This window comes from Agelaius phoeniceus, chromosome 2 (assembly GCF_051311805.1).
Source record: "Agelaius phoeniceus isolate bAgePho1 chromosome 2, bAgePho1.hap1, whole genome shotgun sequence".
Taxonomy (NCBI): Eukaryota; Metazoa; Chordata; class Aves; order Passeriformes; family Icteridae; genus Agelaius; species Agelaius phoeniceus.
In genome coordinates this window covers 14,472,990-14,494,135 of record NC_135266.1, presented here as the reverse complement: position 1 = coordinate 14,494,135, position 21,146 = coordinate 14,472,990, and the positions used below count along the sequence as shown (strand labels likewise).

Genomic DNA, 21,146 nt, shown 5'->3' with positions numbered 1-21,146 from the left:
TATAGTTTCTTTTTTTTTCACCCCACTCTTCAGCATGAAGCCATTGCAGTCATTTAGCAGGCTTTAAAACCAAAAAGGATCTCAGAATCAGCTGACACTGACATGAATTCTGAGTGCTACTTAACAGAGAAAGGTGAACAGCTTGCAGGATAAGGTGGAGATCAGAGACATGCACTCAGTCTCCCTTAACCTGGAAAAGGGGATGGGAAAGCCACACACAACTCCAGGCAGCAATTCATTCATCTTATGTGCCCTAAAATTGCTCTGCAGAGGTGCTGCTCTCTCTGCACACTCATAAATGGAGGCCAAATCATTAGCATGGACTAAAGCACCTGATTTCTGAAGCCTTAGAATACATTAAAGGGATCCTGTACTAAATACTATCTGACTCTGCAGGACAATGACCAGGAAGAAAAGCTACACAGGACGTTACCAGAACAGTAAGGGTGGAATAACAGGGTGACTGGAACAGTAATACAAGTTTGCTGGTTGTTTGCTTGTCAATTTGTTGATATATTTCTATTTTTGAGACCTAGAGAACTACCTCATTCAATTTATGCTACTAGTAACTTGGTATTTACTACTACTAATAATAATTTTTCTTAAGCTGAGTTTTTATATGCCTCTCCTTCTATCAGATTGTACAATTATCAAACAAAAATGGCAAATTCTTTGGATCTGTGTCATACAATGAAGATAAAGAAAATTCATTCTTTGTCAAGATACTATTTACTATACCCAGTTCTTCAATTACATTAATTTTAATTTTTCATCTGTTTTCTGAGCCACTTGATGTTTTCAGTGCTTCAAGGCTGTGGTATCTGCTTTTGAGACTTTGAGTTATCATAAGGTTTTAATTGTCTACTAATTTTGGTAATTCATTTATTGTGTTGTCTTTCTACTGAATTCAGGTTCCAAGTCAATCTCATAAATTGATAAAACTAACTCTGTCACTGAATTTACCTGGTTACAGAACATCAAAAAGTACTTTGCAGAAACTCACATTCCCAATCTGCAAAAACCATCATGATAATGGACCACTCAGTGGATAAGAAATTTGCTGAATGATGACACTCAAAGAGTTGTGTCAAAGGTGCCCAAGGCAGGGGGGTTGGAACCAATCTGTGATTCTATGATTTGAAGATTTGAGGATTCCATTGAGGGCTTGTCTATTATTAATAATATAAGTTAGAGCTGGGAAAGAATTTGCTGGTTTTGGAATCCATAAGTCTGTCAGTTCCTTCTGACTGAATTGAAACATACCACATGATAGTCAAAGTCAAAAGGACAAAATTAAATGCAAATGATAAAAGAAAATATAGAAGATAATCACAAGCTATTTTGCTGCTAGAACTACTGGAAAGCATGTACTACTGCATCTTACCACTTAGGCAATAATTTTCAGTTTTTTCTTCTCTCCTTCCCTTTATTACAGTTTTTCTTGCATGCAATTACACTATTGCTTTAATTAGGATCAAAAGTGAATCTTCTCTCTCCACTTGGGTTCAGAGAGGTCTCGGAGGAAGTGAATTAGTTTTCTAGTAGGGTTACTCAGTGGTCAGTAATAATGAAGCCTTGTTCACTTAACACTTTCTTGATAACCCAAGCATAACAGAGGTCATGGTTTGTTAGATAATGTGATGTGCAGGACTGAAAATATTGGGAGACAATAAATGTAAGATGTTCTTGACAAACTGGAGAAATGGTCTGGAAAACTGCAATTCACTAAGTGTAAATTCTAGCTCTAGATGAGTGTACACAAATACAACATGGCAAACAGCTAACCATGACAGCAGCCATGCTGGAAAAGATCTGGAGGAGGCAAACAGAAAATGACTCAGCACTGATCTACTGCTGTGGAAATTAATGCCCCTTATGCTAGGAGCTTATACTCCTTATACAAACAGGAGTTTAATCTCTAAGTGGTACAAAATAATCCTCTTTCCTACTTTCTTCACCAGCCCTGGAGTCTCAGCAGATCTGATGTGTCAGGTGTTGCGTATCCTTTCAAGAAGGATGCAGGCAATCAAAAGAGGACACAAAGGAGAATGCTGAATAACGTGAAAGAGATTTGATCTCTGGAAAAAAAAAAAAAATTGAAATTTGGAATTGTTTTATCTGGGGAAGAATACTTGCAAGGCACAAAAGAAAATATGTTCTTTGTGAATCAGAAGAAATATGAAAAGTCTAGATTGTAGCAAAGAACTTGGAGAAGTTTTTTATATTGGTTAAACCAGTAGAATAAATTTTTCTGGAAGCTGTGAAAACTCGATCAGCATGGTTTTAAGCACTGCTTGATTGAAACCGTCAGAAATGTCACAGGTAGAGGGCTCTTGGCTTGAAGCAAGAACCCCTAGTCCAGATGGCAGACACAGCTCAACAGAATAGCCTGCAGTCTGCCTGTTACGCTTCGTATTTTTGCTCTGCAGATGACAAAAAGATATACTGGGATTTAATACTTTGCAAATTGCACAAGAAGATAAACATAGGCTTGGCTGGTCCCAAACTTGCACAAGGCATCCCACCTACTGTGTATGCACAGGCAGTGTTAGATGGGCACATGTGATCATCAGACAGCCCTGGCAGCCCTGCTGCTCACGCTGCATTAACACACTGCCCATGGGGGTGCTAATGAGGGCAGCCATGTCCTGCTGACCTCTGTCCTGCATTCCGTGACCCACAGTGTTCCCCCACCTGACTTCCATGTTGTTTTTGAGGGATGGTCAATTAGATCATTGCTCTTTTCCTCCTTCTCATTGTTTCACCTGAATGCTTTCTCCACTTCATCTTTCAGGGTTTTTTTCTGTCCCATGTATCTCCTCCATTTCTTCTACACTTAGCAATTTTTCAGAGCCATGTCTCCTTTTGTTTCAACATGGTTTGCATCCATTTAGAGTAAGAAAATGTCCTATGAGATTCTCTTCAGCTTTTGCAGCTGGGATTTCTGCCCTTACGGCCTTGTCAGTGATCATCCCTTTAAGTGCCAAATATGGAAGGGGTTCACAATCAACATGGAGATGCCAACAATTATCTCACTTACCAAAACAATCCTGCACCACATCAGCCAGCCTGCTTAGTTTTCTGTTTTCAGATTCCTATAGGTTATGAGCAAACATCTCCAACAGAAGTGATGGGGATAACCCAAATACATATCAAACCTGCTAAAACTAAATACTGTTGGAAGATGTGAGACTGGGTACTTTGACTCCTAGTGGCTTATGAAAAAATAATCCTTAAATATTATTTTATTTGAAAGGCACCAGTTAATTCTGTATAATGTAGACTATTAGCAATTGATACACTTGCTTTGTTCAGGGAAATTTGAAGAATAAAACAGATTTCTGTTTCCATCAAAACACTTCAAGCTGGATTTAATAGTGCTGAAATGCTAATTGTGAATTGTATTTCACATCATACACTGCAGACTAATTTACAAAGAGGAAAACATTATGGTAAATACCTCAATGCATTCACTATGAGTCATCTAAGCATATGATGAACTGGAACAATACCAGCAGCACAACATAAAACAGCTGAATTAAAGCTAGAGGGAGTACAATACCTTTTGATCAGGCCTAGCATATACTAAGCATATATACAGCTGCACATACACCATTAGGTTTCTGGCAAAGAAAACAACATTTTTTGAACATATTTTGTCTCTCTCTCCTCTTTCCCCAGTGCAACACTTCCAAATATATTTGCATTAAGTCACGAAGAAGCAAAATAAGTAGTCTTGCTTGTATGAAGAACAGGCAGCTTCAGCATCTGTACCCCATGCTCCACTGTGATGCTGACCATGCTTATATTACACAGATGCTTGCTTTTAGCATCCTAATGAGAACTTTCAAGAATTCAATTACTATTAAATTAGCTTTACTGAATGTTATCAGAATGCTTCTGAGGGTTTTGTATTATCCTATCAGCACAGGAAGAAAGGAATACCACATTGTCAATCCAATTATTTTTTGTGTACTTTTTACAAGAAGGGGAAAGAGTCAAGCATATGATTTCTCAGGGGGAAAAGAAGAAGGGAGCTGGCATCTCTGGGAATTCAGTACCAGTTCCTTGAAACTTGAAGAAAGCCACTTTTGTCAAAGCCTCTCAATCCTCTCAGTAACCACCAGCTTTTAGTAGTCACTGTAGCATTTCCAGAGACACTGGCTCCCTCTGAAACAGCTATCAAGCAGTCAGGATCCTCATTATCCACAACACAGTGCTGGAATTCAAAAGGCATTAGTTTATTCTCCGCCTCATAAAACTTCTCTGAGGTGAAAGAAGCTCTGAAAAAGCTCAAATGGTTTCCTCCAGCTGGGCTCTGAAACCCTCTTAAAAGCCCTATGACTATGAGTGTATGATTCTGAGATACCTGGGTGTGCAGGTGGGATTGCTCCCAGGGATAGCTCTGCTTTCAGAAGAAAGGTCAGAACACTGGTCCCTAGCCCTTCCATCCAATAACTATTTATGTTTTCCCCAGTACCTTGAAGCATTGTCCAAAGCAATATTACAGAGGGTAGTGTATTTCAGTTATAGTTCCCTGGTAACATTATGTGAATGTTAGATATTTGTAAATAGGCATTACGTGGACACATTACATTTCTCTCAGCTTTCCTCCTTCACATCCCTGGATATTCATATTTTTCTCTAAAATATGCACCAGAAAGCTCTTTGGTACTTTACTCCTTTGATTTCCATTCTCGTAGTTGTGTTTCCACAACTTTTTCTGAGGATCAAGCATTAACAGGCCTCCATTGGTTCAAAATTGTATTCTGTTTCTGAGATGTGTAACAACCCTGTTAAGAACTGAGCCAGAAACTAGAGTAGGGATTTGATATATAAATCCTGAGATGTCCCACTGTGCCCATCATTCATCAATAGCTCACTCAGCTGCCCTAGTATTAGAAATAGAGGATGCCAGCAGCGATCAAAGCACAAGGAACTCTGAGTGCATATTAACTGAATTAAATTGTCAATGTATTAAACTTCCATGAATTCACAGGTTGATTTTAGCTTGTGTAGAAACTAAACTTCTACCAGGAGATATAAAAATACCCACATACAAATACATACTTAAAAAAAGAGGGAATCAATACTCTCAATTCATTGCAAATTTAAAAGAATCAAACACAATTAAAACCTGCTTGGCTTAGCAGTAATGCAGAAGAATATAATTACTTCTCTCAGAGCTTAGATTGCCTTCTCTGTTAAAACCTTTTCTTCTGGAGAACTTTAGCTGTTCAGGGAGCATAAAGAACAGTAAATAAATATGTAGCAATAGTAATTTAGTTATTCATATGACTGGAAAAATGGTTGTATTTATCCCTTCAGCATACACAGTGCCATAAGATTGCCTTTTCTAATTTATCGAACTAAGCCAGGAAACAATTACCATCCAAAAATGCGAAATCCCCAGGCACACATACACCCAGCTAACTCGTGTTGTGACTGCAATCTGGAACATCCCTGTGCCATGCAGCCACAAGGGACTTCAGTGACACTGCAAGGTGGCAAAGCACAGCACTGTGCTCGTGAAACAGAAGCAGGGCACGTTCTGTGCACAGGCAGCATCCAGGGTGTGCAACATTCTCCCAGCATCAGTCCCTCCTGAGCCAGTCAGGTGAGCAGCCCTGGGGAGGGCAGCAGGTGTGCTCCCTTCTCCCATCCCTCAGAGCCAAGGCAGGATGTATCCTGATCATTTGCACTCCAAGGGAGATATTTCCAGGAGCCATCAGCTGTCACAGCACCAGGAGCTGATGGAGGGCAACACACAGCAAAGGGGCGTCAGGCCCAGGCAGCTCCCAGAGGAGGGCAGGGGTTTCCATTCAATGCATCAGCAGCCTTTATAATGCCAGAGGAGTAACCCACTTCAGCTGAACCAGAGCAGAGAAGTCTCCCCACTGCCAGTAAATTGGAGAATTAGATAAGACACCATGTTTTTGAAGCTGTGCAAAACCAGGACAGTTTCCCAGCTATTTTCCTTCATGCTTCTTGTACATTCATTTTTATATGAGGTTTTAGACTAAACTTGGAAGGCTTTTTCGAAGTCAGACCTATGGCTTTTTCCTGTGTTTATTTTTACCCAGCTGAGCTTCCACAGAATTCAATTTTAACCCAGTAAACTTGATTAAGAAGAGCTTTGGGGAGACCTTGGTATGTCTGAGAGCAGGGGCTTCCAGCTTTCCCTCCTCCTCTGCTACTCCAGGATAACTGGCAGCAGCACCACAAGCTACTTTACCTCTTGTCACCTCACAGTAATAATCAATACAAACTAAAAAAGCAAACAGTGCAGCTATTATTTGAGAAAGAAACTGCAAAGACACCCATGGTCTATGGTCTGTGGAGATGACTCATTCCACAGCGCAATCTAATTCCAAAACAATTACAGCAAAATCAAAATCCTCACACAAAGGAGAGACAAAACACAAAGTCTGGACCTCTGCTGAGCACATGACTCTATAAAGCTGACATGACTGCAGAGATTGTACTGCCTTTTAACCATAAAGCACAATAGTCCATTTTCTTTAAACTCTTCCATGGAGAATTAACTGGTAAAGACAACAGAATACAGGGCAGTACGGTTCAAATGTGAGTGCTTGTGCACCAAATTTGCTACTGCAGTTTAATTCAAAAAGAGAATTAGCATTCTTTTCCTCCACTGTAATTTAAAATAAATTACCCACTGACCAAAACCAATAGATTATCATATTAATTGGTAACTTTTATGTTCATTATATTGTAAAAGAAAACCACAATTTCTCTAAATATGTTCATTACTCAGATAATTATCCAAAACAATCATGCAATACAATTACCCAGACAATTACTTAGGAGGGAAATTATCTCCAGATGCATCACAAGCTATTCTACGAAGTGCTCAGTATTTATCGTTTTAGTTGTATTGGCTATGATTGATCAAATGAGTCATATATTGTTCCATCAATTCTCCTTTGTGAGCAAATACTTCTAGAGCAAATATCCACTAATTCTAACTTCAGGTGGTGTAAATATTCATGTGAACATGTGAGCTCACACTTCACATTCATACTCTGAGGCAGAAAAAGTCTGAACTAATCGAAATCTAATCCAGGCAAAATGCTATTTGACTATGTATATTGCACTGTCTGTACTTGCCTTTAAAGCAATATTTTCTACCTGTTCAAAGCAAATCAGGCCAAGTTCTTTGAAATAACCAGATAAACAGTCAGATTCCTTCTCTTGATCTGAAACTAGTCACTAATTTGGTAGCAAGATTATTTTTAAAATTACAGTTTTCCATGTCAATGCAGAAAATTAAGTGGTGATTGTGATCTCATACAACATTGCAAATTCTCATCATGCAAAAACACTTAAGCTTTTATTTTAGATCTGAATTTATGGGCTTCTTGTTTTGAATTTATGATAGATTATCTTTTAATTATTAGCTTTTCTTGAGGTTTGGAATGAACCTAAGAATTCAAAGCACAACCACAGCCAAAGCAGGCAAAATTTGCCTGTGTTTGTGAGCAAAAAGAATGGAAATTACAAATCAGGCTTCAGCATTTATTAACTCTGAATAAAAAATTTAACAGATTAGCTGTTTTATAATTAAAGCTATGAAAGCTGTAAGAAAGTGTAAGTGTAGGGCTGAATCAACAAATTCTTGAGCAAGTTCACCACCAACTCATTAGTATTTCTGCATTATTGCATTTCTAACATTTTTTGAAAGTTTCAAGGGTCATAATGCCAAGGCTCACTGAGGTCCAGTGTAGTCTTTGAATCACTTTAAGCAGCAAGGTTTAAAAAGCCCACCTTGTTTTACTGTTTTAAAATATTGCACATTAAGATATTCCAGTTCAATCATAACAAAGACTTGCCACGGCTTACCCTGACAGCACATTCTTCGTGATATTCTTAGGCCTTATTTTCAGATGTTTTTGTCCTAGTTGGACAGATTTGACAGTATAGATAGGCAACTAAGCCCTAGGGCTAGGCATGAGTTTCACTTCTTAACAATATTTTATCTACAAAGAGCAGCATAGGAAAAGACAAGTTGCTCTGTGCTCTGCAGCTTCTATTGACTTTAAAACGCAAACTCATACTTCCTCCTCTGCTTTCATAGAAGAATTTAATTGGTGCCAAAGTGAAAGATCCCAGCATGACCTGTCTCCTCTCTAAGCCACTCCAGCTGTGATTGTGAGCAAATTTGTACATTCAGACACTGCTGCAAGAGAGACCTTCCTAATAAGCTGAGGTTTTGCACTGATGGAGGAAAAAAAGAAGTGCTTGGTTGGAAACAGGGAGAGCTGAGACTTGGCTTACCCCACCCCTAGAGTTAAACAAAGCTTTAAAGGCCTCAATAAGAACCAAATGAAAACAGAATAAGGACTTGACTATTTATTCCACACAGAAAAGTTAGTACAGGTAAAGTGCTAACAACTTGTGTAGGATAAGCAGTTATCTATATTTTATTAACCTATATTGTGTAGGCATTAGGATTGCAGCTGCTCACACATTTTTCCACTTTTCTGACCAGAGTCTCCCTAGGGAGACTCCTTTGCAGTCTCTAGGTTTTCACTGCACTGTGAGCAAGTCTGAGTTAGCTTTAAACCACCTGCTGCTGCTTGTAATGAAAAGTCAGTCACTCAGCCTCAGCATAACATGTTCACTACCCACCAGTGCAAGGTGGGCACGCTTTATCATAGAATCATAGAATGGTTTGGGCTGAAAGGCACCTTAAACATCACCTAGTTCCAACTCCCTGCCATGGACAGGGACACCTTCCACTAGACCAGGTTTCTCAGAACCCTATCCAACCTAACCTTGAACACTGCCAGGGATTGGGCACTTCTATGGGCAATGCATTCCTGTGCCTCAGCCCACTCACAGTAAAGAATTTCTTCCTAATATCTAATCTAAACCCTCTTTCAGTTTAAAACCATTGCCCCTTGTCCCTGGAGCCTTCTTTTCTCTAGATGGATCAGCCCCAACCCTCTCAGCCATTATGAACTGCACTGCTGCTGCATGGGCATCCCTTGCTTTCACACAGTGTCCCCTTTCCTGAGGGTGTTGTGAAGGGGATGGTCTGATGCAAATATAATATACACACCCATCACTGATATGGCAATATCCACAGCCAACACGTGTGGCAACCTGTTCCTCTTTCTGATTTTGACTTTACAAAGCTTAATCCTTGCACATTAAAACAAGAATTCAACCACAAAGAAATTTAAGCAGTAGTTTGTCTGAGTATGTTGAGATAGATATTAGAAAAAGAGGTTTTTGACTGTTTTTCAGTACTGTCAATGGAGAACCATAGCATTCAGGTAAAGAGCAACAGAGTGAAGAAATTATTGGAAAGATAATGCCTGTTGTTTAAAACAGTGCTTCAAATGGGGCTAAATGTGAACACAGGCTAAATGTCTCAGTGTCCCAATAGTCTTCTAAGGAAAAACTGAAGCCTGCTGAAAATAGCCTTGTTCTAGAAGAATTTTCCCAACCTCAGGTACTTTTCTATTTATCTTTAACATATCACAGACATATAAAAAATATATCACACACAAATCTGGACTGAATAATTATTTCATCCATATAAATGTATTATTTTAAACTTAGGAAAATAATGACTAAGAGACATACACAAGCAATAGAAACACCTTTAAAATTCTGTGTCTTTATAACTAAAACATAAAACCACTTGCTTTCCCATAACTTTGGCCTGAAACAAGTGGGCATCACCTCCACATACTTTGAGGAGTGCTTTCTGCAACCAGAAAAATTGGAAAGGACAGCCAAAGCCAGAGGAGGAAGGTAGAGCTGGCACATGGGTATCACTCTTTTCTTGCTTTTTTGTGCATCTGAATTGGTTGATATCCTGAGTTTGAGACATTCACTCCTTTCCATCTCAGTCATAAGCACGGTAACTCAAAAATCTCCTCTTCCAGTTTTGATACTGGAAGGATGGATAAACCAAAAAATTTTATTCTTCAGTAGAGGTCCTTCTCCCAGGTAGATTGTCTGAAAGAAGGCTCAGCTTGGCACACTAGTGAACTAGTAGTTCATTGCTAAGATAGAAACAAGGTCTGTTTGAGATGCTGTGCCATAAGAGAAGGTAAGGGAAAATAACCTGCAGGATGAGTTCAGGACAATATCACTCAAATACAAATAATGGACCAAAGATTTAATGACCTTTGGGGTACCATTATGGCTGAAAGTTGTGATCCAATGAATCATTTATTTGCCATTGACTGTAATGGGACTATGATTGAATTGTTTTCGTGTTCTCCCAAAGTGTGGAGGACTCAATTTTTGAAACTTTAGGCACAAATCAGGAAAGAATGAGAGAAAGAAACTAGCCATAAAGCACAAAATGTAAACAGTAATTACAAAATGAGTATTTTCTTTAACAGGATTTTTGAACAGAGAAATAGCCATGTAGATTAAAGCCAACCAGACTATTTTTGGTAAGTCTAAAATGTTCTGCAGAGAAGCATTTATTTAAATGACATTTTAAAGAGGATCCATGACAATTTCAAAAGGAAAACAAGGAAGAGAAAAAGGAATCAAAACACTTCCTTTCTCAGTTTGAAAACTGACATTTTGATTCAAACATTTTCACCTAACAGAATTATAACACTGTGATTTTGTGCCAGTTTGGAACAAAAATAGATGTATAACCTTCAAAAAAATCATCATAAAATCAATCTCTTTCCTTTGACCTGCTGTCTAATTGTCTGGAATTATATCATATAGCTTAAGAAGCTGCCAAGAAATGTCCAAATTCAAAGACATCATGAAAGTAAGCAGAAAATAAGCTATTTTTTTAATGTAACTTCACTGATTTTGTAAAAACCTTGGCTTGATAGCCTCTTTAAATTGCTTTTTTCCTCTATATGTGAAGCTATAAATCTCTTCTTGCTACAAGGTGTTTTTGTATCACTAGTGATCTCTGATCCAACTGCCTCACTTTTTATTAGCAAAAATAAATGTTATAATGTTATTTGCCATACCACCAAGATCTGAAAATATTTTCAGTTCTTATCCATAATTCTTTAGGGGAGAAATGTAGCTGCTGTTGGATGAGCTTTAACTGGAAGCTCACTTTTCCTTTCGAAAATATGCATTAATGGCAGGATGGGCACAGATGAGGCAAATCCCCTTCTTCCTGGCAGCCTGAATGTGTGATGTTGGCAAGTAGGAAATAAATGATTCGTTGGTCTGGAAACCAATAATACAAAACTAAAGATGGGCCAGAGGTTTTTTTTTTTCAGTGTCTCTACACAACCAAACCTCATCTTAGGGACTCCTGGAGTCCATTTCCACAGCCAGGTCTTTACTCTGCACTGCTGTGCTACCCCTGGCCTGGATGTGCAGAAATCCAGCGGAGGCAACATCTGGCACAACTTGGACAGGTGAGGTGGATACCAGCTAATTAGGAGCCTGTCACTAGAGGGCAATGCAGCACTTTAGCTGTCCCATTCCTGCCACCCGCAGTGTCCAGCCTGAGCTCTCCAGGAGCTCCGGGCAGCTCCTGATGCCGCCCGCAGCCGGGGCAGGGCGCGGCACGGTGACTGCGGACACGGTGCCTGCGGCTTTGCGCATCCTGTGCCTTCCAGCCCCGGCCCTGCCCTGCGAGGAAACACAACAGCCTCGCTCTAGTCTAGAGGAGGACACTGCCTAAACAGAACCCATTTCATCAGGAGAACCGCCTCACTTAGTCTAGAGGAGGACACTGCCTAAACAGAACCCATTTCATTAGGAGAACAGCTTCACTCTAGTCTAGAGGAGGACACTGCCTAAACAGAATCCATTTCATTAGGAGAACAGCTTCACTCTAGTCTAGAGGAGAACACTGCTTAAACAGAACCCATTTCATTAGGAGAACAGCTTCACTCTAGTCTAGAGGAGGACACTGCTTAAACAGAACCCATTTCATTAGGAGAACAGCTTCACTCTAGTCTAGAGGAGGACACTGCTTAAACAGAACCCATTTCATCAGGAGAACCGCCTCACTTAGTCAGAATCCATTTCATTAGAACAGCTTCACTCTAGTCTAGAGGAGGACACTGCTTAAACAGAATCCATTTTATTAGAAGAGCCTCACTTAGTCTAGAGGAGGACACTGCTTAAACAAAATCCATCTCATCAGGCAGAGACTTGTGGGATTTTGCAAAACCTGGAATGCTTGGTGTGTAATTGGCAGGCCTTTAGTTAGATCAGGTGATATCTGCAGGAAACAGGACCTCCTGGGAAGGTGATATTGTAGAAGAAAATAGCAGAAGAGAGGCAAGAGCTTGAGAGAAAATTGAGTGTTCATATCAGCAAGCAAGAATCCCATTTAAGGCCAAGAATCACAGCAGTTGTTAGGCATCCAAAAGAGCATCTATTCACAATCAGTTTTTTGCAGAGAAAGAGAGAGAGAGAGAGAGCAAACAACCAAGTTTAGAATGGGAGAGTCCAAAAGGATATGTCAAATTTTGAACTCAGTGTTGAGGTGTAATAGGTTTGGTACCACTGTTACCTTACAGGAGTTTGGTCTAAGATTCTCAGTATTTAAAGAAGATGCTTATTTTCACAGAAATGGAAAAATTTATCTTTTTCATGCAGATTAAAATTCTCTACCCAGTTATAAATCAAAAATTAACAACTTTATCTAGGTCAGGCCATTGAAGCTACATTAAAGTTTTATCCTCATTCACTAAATTTTAATTTTAATGTGGCACATCTGACAAGTCTTGTGGGACTACTTAGAATCCATTGACATCCTTCTGTCACTGGTATCAAAGCCTCATCTTTGAGGCTCTTGTTTCCAGATACCTAGCTGTCACTGGATTATTTGGTCTCTGCAATGGTGCCACAATCGATGGCTGCGCAGGCATTCACATGCATGTCCCACATATGTCAGCTAAAGCTCACACACCACAGAAATAAACAGCTTTACCTCTAGAAACACAGATTTCTATGTAGCCACTTAAAGGGGAAGCTATAAATCTTTTTTTTAATCCCTTCCAGCCTTTTTTAAGTTATTGTAACTGGTTGCCTGTAAGTTAAAACTCCACAACAACTCTACAGTTTAATTTGCAAACAATATTTAATTACAGGAATGGCTATGAGAAGAAAAATATTTTCCAAATCACTGCCATCATTTTTATGATTATTTATGGTAGAAATGTTGATGCACTATTTGACAAAACTGTCTGGAAGACCTGGAAGACATCTAATTCTGGAGTAGAAACAGTTACACATTATTTATCTAGTCAGTCACTTCAGAATTATGGCAGAAATTTAGTGTTTCAGCTACTGTGGCCTTTAGCATCTGAGCAATTACCAGGCTTAACTACAGGCCTCTTTCAGAATAATAGTTATGACACATTCATGGAATGTCAAAGTATGTTCACAGATGATGGAAACCTTACAAATGCTGATCCCTGGCCAAAACTTCACTGCCAACATTTCAAAAAAACAAATGGTGAAGTGCATATCTATAAGGTAGGTGTAAATGGATTCATAGCAAGTTCTTGGAAATTAAATTGACCCAGGAAAGAATCTGCAAACTTTTCTTCTGTTCATATTTCCAAGCAGTTGCGAAGGTTTGTGCTCAGATCTCAGACCTGCTGTTAGCATGGCTGTGGCTCAGTAGAGGAAATACCCTGTCAGTCAGGGCAGCTGGCTAATCCTGGGCTGGGGTGCACGAGAGAGGGGAAAGATGTAGGACAGAAAGAGACATTCCTAACACATGCAAAATGACACCAAATGGCAGAATTACAAAGAGATTTTCTTTTCATTTGCAGTTGTGTCCCATAGCACATTCCTACTGCTGCTGTCTTGCTTACAGGGCCCCTCTGACACACTCAGGGAAACACCACTGTCCCTGTGTTTCCCAGGAGGAAAGGTGTTGCACTAGGTCTGAACTCACCAAAGTATTACATCGCCCTGCGTTTCTCATCACAGACCTGAAACTCTTTCCTACTGGGCAGCTTTAAAGTCTACTTCTTCCTTCTGGGATTCTGCACAGAGGCCAAAAGCTTTCAGGCACCAGAGGCTTCTAACAGACACAGGGCTGGGATGAAGGAAAGGAAGGACAATACACGTCCAGTCATACATGTTGTGCCTAGTTAACATAAGTTGGCAGTGTTCTCACCGCATCTTTGACTTTCAATGCAGCACGCACTCCATTCTGTCCACATCAATATGCACCAATCCTTTAACCTGAATTTACAGACAATGTTAAATGTTTTACCTGTCTCACAGTCACTTGAAGCTTCCTGCACTGTTTTCTCACTTTCCTCCTTCAGAATCGCTGCCTCATATGGGGAAATTGTGTTTCACTTACTTTCTTCTGTGAGAATTAAAGTGTGAAGATAAAACTCCACTAGTGACAAGAAATGCTTCTGCCCATTAGAAATACTGGCCTGGTTCTAGCTAGTCTGGCCTGGTCTTCAGGTGGGAAGACTAAATAATGTAGCTAACAGCAATAAGGCACTGGTAATTTTTCTTAGGAAAAAAATATTTTATTTACATGTGTTTGGTATTGATAATTGACCTTCTAGTTCAAAGCTGAAGTTCTACTCCTGAGCCCAGCCACAGCTAAGTCCCAAGTATTTGTTCTTCTTGACATATTAGGATTACATTTATTGAACTTCAGCTTTGTTTTTAATTGAATGCTGATGCATAATCTTACCACCTATTAGCCTTATTTCTCTTTCCTGTTGCAGATCCTAAGTGTTCCAAGCACCATTCCTCCTTAAAACTAAAGCTCCTGCTTGTTTGCTTTTTCATCTCCTTAGCCAGTCTTCAGATTGCATTTTCCTGAACACCACAGCTATTTATTCAGGGGAAGGACTAAAGGACAGATTCCTTCTGACATTCTCAGCATGCTGCTGTGAAGACTTCTGGCTTCAAGGGCCCATAATAATGGAAGATGAAAGCTTTTTAACAGTTCACCTTCTTGAGTAAATTACTAACACACAAAGTTCAAAATAGGTTCAAAATTCATATTCCCCTCCTCAGAAACTGACATCAACAAAAGCAAAGTAAATGTATCAGGACCACTGAACACACATTTTTCCATTTACATATAGCAGAGAAAAAAATTACTTTTTTCCAAAGGAGAAAAAGAAGTAAATAAAAAGGCCATTTTATAAAGCCTAATTTCAAGGATATTTCAGTATCCATTCTCCATTATTTGTGCCTGGATTTATATCTTCCAGCACACAACTCAGCCAATTCTGCAACTTGGCTTCATTAAATTACTTTATACATAATTCAAGATGGAAGAAAATTCTTTTCTTCTTACTTTCACCCTCCCTCTTTACACCTGCAGTCAGGTGATAAAGTGGCTCAGTGACTGTTACATCTTCTGACAGTAGCAAAGTGAGAAACATTTTTTAAGCATGGCCATTCCTGTGGCTAGGGGCAGGGTGAATTCCAATTTCCATCAGTAAAAGATATGTGGGCCACAAGGAGTACACTGGTACCACAGAGTCCCTTAGGCCATGAAACATCCAAAGCACTCAGAACAGCTCAGGCACTTTGTCCCACTGACCCACATTCACCACTAGTCCCTGCCCATTCAAATATGCTGTTTATACTCCCCTAAGTCCCTGTATCAGTTGATGCTTGTCACTGATTAACATTCTCAAATACCAAGGATGTTTCCTAATTCCAAACAGGTAAGGAAAGGACCTCAAGTGTTACAGCTAGGAAGCATTTTGATTAATGTTGACCAATATATGCAAAAAAAATGAAGAATAGGGTCATCACTTTCTTTCAGACATCAGATACGACACTTTGCACCAAGGAAAATCCCCCACTGAGTTTGTAATTGCCTAGTAGAGGAGAAGTAAAAAAGGAACTCAAATCATTTAAAACTCTGCTGATCTGTCATAACATTAACAATTTTCCAACTTTAACACGGCCCTGAATAGAACATAGGCCTAAAAGCAAAAATAAAATGAAAAAAACTCCCCAAACACCTTCATCTTCACATTAAGATGGATTTTTGCAATGAATGAATAATCTCTTTCACTTTTAATTTAGACCTACCCATCAACATGGCTGTTATTATTCACAGCAGCAAAATCCTTGCCACACCACAGTAGAAATAATAGCTGCATCTCTGGGTTCTGTTTTCCCCAAGAATTCATAATGATATTTAAATAAGTCTAGTATGCCATAGGTACAGCAGACAAGGTTGCTTCTAATGAAGGGATATTTTTATTTCTGTCCCAACTTTATATAACATGAATGGAATTTGCTTGAGGAAGAAAGGATCATTAATAGCATGTCATCTCTCGCCTGCATGCAAGGACTCATGACATCCTTGGACATTTTCAATAGTCATGTTGACATCTATATTTTACCAAGAAGCACTATGTCATTTACTAAACAGCACAGGCAAGAAAGTAACCTTGGTGTTTCCATAATACATGATGCAGTGTTTTCCTGAGAGAAGCAAAGCAAGAAATGCATCTACTGCCAAGTAAGTCAAGAACTGAGGAAAAACCATCATTTTTCCTGAGTGCCTCTGCAAGACCCAGCACAATGGGATGTCACTGCCTGCCTCGTGACTGGGACTCTGATCCTGCTGCCACACTGGACCACTGGGTCTCCTCTCCTGCATGGCAGGGAAGTAAATTACAGACTGGGGAAAACTTTATGGAGTAAAGCTTCCCCAGTCTAATTCCACAGTTCAGTCTTTCAAAAGCACCTCAGTGAGATGCCCAGACCATGTGCTGTGATGGTAAGTGCTGGGTGTTCATGCCCCCAGGGCCTACCCGACTGCTCCTGCCACACTTTCCATAGCAATGTTTTAATTCAGGATCAGGAGGAGGTTCCTCTGCAGAGCTATCTGAAACTAAGTATGTGTGCTTTCCAGGTTACTTTTTGAAAACAAATGCAGGTATCTGCAGTCTTATTATTCATAAAATGGTATAGAAAAATTAATTACAAGTGACATATGAAGCTAAGTTATTATATTGTACTTAGAATCTTCACGCTTTTTGTGGACAGCCTCCAAGTGTACTTAGATTTCTTTAGGTGAAGCTCTGTAGCATATTCAGTAATTCTACCAAAGAGATCATTTGGGATGCATCAACAAATGCAACTATTAAAATAGAGCCTACCTTTCAAGAGAGTTGGCAGCCAGCTGTGATGGAAGACGTAGGTAGAGGCATCTTATTGTAATTCAGATCTGCTGAAAACCAAACAGAAAATTAAGGAATGAACTAAAAAAGGACCTTGATGTGAAAATGTCTGTTTAACCACCCCAAAAAGAACTGTTTCTCTGGTTTCAGACATAATTTTTATGCCAAGCTTATTATTTCAGGCTTATTTAAGTGTTTGGAGTTCATCTTAAAGCCACCATTTAGAGCTTCTGTATTCAGAGGTAAGTGATCACTAATCAGAGAGGAAGATGAAAAATGTTACATAACTCAGGGTAAGGATCTCTACAGCAGAGGAAATTTCGGAACTAGCCAGAACTTGCAAGGAGAGAGTAAAATAAAAATAGGACCTAGATGACAGGCTTTTATTGATACAGATGTTTTACCTTTTCACTGTCCATTTGTGAAGAGATAAAAAGTACACCAGGTCCTGAAGAAAGGTTGTCTTGAAGTGTGTAATGAGCATTGCCAGGAGGCAAGAAGTTTCTTCCAGGACCTGGTTTCCAACACCTTAAGGTTGCAACCCACTGAACCAGGAGAGGCTCTGCCAGCAGGTGCACTATAGAGGTGAAAGAACTGAAACACATCATCTGAAACGTAGGGCACCTGCAAGACCCTGAAGCTCTTTGCTCCAAACTTCCTGAGATAACCTTGCTGAGAGAACACAAAGGCCCTTTAAACTGCCTTTCATGGCTTATGTGCCATTCCATATAGCCAAAATGAAGAACATATTCTGAATACCATGCAACCTCAAAATAATGTTCAAAATAATACCCCTATTATTATAAATAAGACACACCCCTGAATTCTACTGAAGTTAATATGATTTTTCAGTTCGAATTTTGAACATTATGAGCTTTTATGATTGCTGAACTCAAATAAAAATCCATGCCCAAAAGTCCATAATATTACAAGGAATCTAAATCTAATAATCTTTTTAAAATCAAGCATGTGTTTAAATTTTGTAACTTAGAGTTAGAGCTGAAAAAACAAACTATTTAACAAAAAGTAGGTTTATGTCACAGTTGGAACACAATAAATACAGTTTATCCAGAGCAACCAGAAGTGATTTTTGTCCAGGAATATCTTATTTCTATCAGTATAACTGTGTTGTGCATCACTTCCATGTGTGTGTAACAGCAGTTCCCAAACTGTGATCATTCTACTCATTTATACTACAGTGCACAGATAAGTGATTAGCTCCTCATTTCTCTAATTACAGTAGGTAGCAAGAAAAGAGGTGTAAACAGTATGTTGCTAATGAAAAAATGTGGGTGCCAAGAATGAATTGCAATAATTGTAATATTTGATATTAAGAAGATGAGAGAAAGAAATTACTGACACACTTTCTCTCAGTCACCATACTGATAGGTAAGCTGCTCGAGACTTATGTATGAGAGGCTTAATACAGCTAATAATAAATTATAATGAAGTCTGAACAAGGATATATGAAAATTACTGTGTCCACATGACATTTTGTACTGCAGGAAGAAAGGCTGAGTCAGCAGGAGGCTGGAGAGCTGTAGTTATGAAATGAAAATGAGCTTTTCAACTCAAGGAACATCAGAGAGATGGAGTTCTAACTCCCAGTGAAAGCCAGCAGGCAGAGCACATAACCCACCTGGCCCTATACAAAGTAAGAAAAATGCAAGCCCTCTCCCAGTGCCATGCCTGGACTGGAACAGTGTGCAGAAAACATATTTATTGCAGCTCTGTGCCACATTATCTCCAGGGCTTCAAGCCTCTACTGCAGGGTAGGATAGTTAGCTTTCCTATTAAACATGGCAGGATACAGCTGGAAGCTGAAGCAGAAGAGATTGTGTTTAATGAAACTTCCCCAGGTCTTACACTTCAGTGATGTATTAAGACCTAAAAGCATTTTAACCAAAACCTTGGACTCTTTGGTAGAATTCAAAATACAGACCTTGTGTTCCAGCTCAGCAAAGGAGTGATGCAGCAGTCCATCACTGTTGAGAAATACTTTTTGCCAGGTGTCGGAGTACAACCCTTGGGATGACTAATGCTCTACCTCAGTTTGAAAATCCCAGCTCCACTGATATTTTAGCTGGGAACAGGAGTGTGCTTTTGAAGAGACTCTCCTGAGCATTCCCCATTACATCATTTTTCTTTTCAGTGCAGGGCAATCTCAGAGCACAGACTGAGCTCATTTGGGATGGAACCAAACTGGGGTGCCCTGAGTGGGCTCCATTGCTCTTGGGCACTCATTCAGCAGGGTGGAAGTGCATCTTTGAGAGGGTGTTAGTGTGGATGTTGAGTCTCCTGCATTCTCTGCTCACCTGTGCAGGATCAACCCCCTGGGAATACAGACACACAACTGTGCACCCTACATACACCACTACTGCCAGCGTGCACATCCCAACCAGGAAGTTAGGAAAAAAGAATTCTGAGATGGAAATTGTCTCTTTAACTGAAGCGAACATTTGAACAAATGGGTATCTGCAAAGTTACTAATATAAACCCCTTTGTACAACTTTACAGGGACAGGGAATATTAGAGCAACCAAGGGCATTCAGACAGACTAGACAAGCATATTGTACCTATGAAATGCTTTTCATCATTACTGCAAGCACTAGTGCTTGCATACAAGGCATGTAATTCTTGTCATGTTGTCTGTAGCATCATGGCAGAGCTTATAGTTTCAGGAGGGATGTGGGCTGAAGATTAATTCATTTCATATGCATTCAGATATTTTCATTTTTTCATTTTCTCCCATATGAAAGAGACAAAAAGACAGGCAGCTTTGAAGGAAAAACCTTTTTCATTTTAAACATTCTTTCCTAAAATTTATTTATTTATAAATTATATATAAATTATATTATATATAAATTATATATAAATTATAAATTATATATAAAATTTATATTTTCTCTGAAATAGCATATTGGTCTTCCTTAAAAGAAGATTTGAATAGTGAATAATAAATAAAATAAAAATATTTATTTCTTTAATAATGAAATGTTGGAGCAATTTTTAAATTTCTTTCCTTTTTTGTTGTTGTTATTACTTGATTTTCCATTTTAATGAAAAACTGATGCTTGGAACCAACAAATAGGCATGCATCTGTTGAATAATGCTAATTCATATTCAAGCTGTGCTACCTAATTACAATGCATTTTTCATGGTACCATCACAGATAACCATGGATGATTCTTGGTCAGTCACAACTTTCTTAATTAACAGGAACTTAACTATTATATTTTTTGACTTTTCATGGATTGAATAGGGTATGCTCTCCAGCTCTCATGATCAAACATAGTCCCTCCCCAAAGCATAGGATTAAAGGCATTATATTGATCAAATCACAAGCAGACATCTTTTTGCTTTGCTCTGCAAATGTAGAAATGAAATATTCACAAACCAAATGTATTACAGTGAATAAAAAACTGACTCAGTCCTGGAAAAGCAAAACACAATGTATCTGAGGAATTTCACCCTAAAAAGTTTCCTTCTTGAATAATTTTAAGAGTATTTTTAGATATTAGTGTAGGTGTTGGGGAAAAGCCCACATTGCTTTAAAGTCTGCCTTTTGTTTAAAACACCATTTCAAGAGATGATGTTATGCAATTAGAAAGAAGAAAGGGAAAGAGTCTAAAACCCAGTGATTCAACCCAGCTATAGTAATAGAATTTCACACAGTCTGTAGAAGGTTCAGTCTCAGAAAGCTTTAGAAATACTCTCAGGTATATAGTTTAGTAGATCATTGAGATTTATGTTCATATTAGATGAAAATATCAATCTAAATCTTTCTTTCTAAACAGGTTTAGACTAAATTATTCTCTTTACAAGTAAGTCTCAATCCATATGTCTACACGAGTGTCTTAAATACCAAGTCCTAAAATACAGGAATCTTAAATGGATGTTTTTGCTACCTGCCTTAGATTAGCTGCAGTCCTTTGTGTCATGCAGTGGGCACTGAATCAAAGAAAAATTCCATCTGTGTCTAGTAAAGAGGCTGAGCTGCTACTGGAAGGATACTCTCCACAAAAA

The 21,146-nt window shown here is 38.9% G+C and overlaps 1 protein-coding gene across 25 annotated transcripts in view; it reads right to left on the bottom strand.

Annotated features, from left to right (window-relative positions):
- Window positions 1–21,146, bottom strand: part of LOC129117519 (uncharacterized) — a 415,270-nt gene that overhangs the window by 299,099 nt on the left and 95,025 nt on the right. For 23 of the 25 annotated variants that reach the window (XR_013180187.1, XR_013180172.1, XR_013180167.1 and 20 more), the window contains one exon: window positions 17,100–17,167. The gene's annotated coding sequence lies outside the window, so the exon portion shown is untranslated. Of the gene's footprint in view, window positions 1–17,099; window positions 17,171–21,146 lie in introns of all 25 variants that reach the window. The other 2 variants (XR_013180173.1, XR_013180176.1) reach the window with 1 other exon arrangement.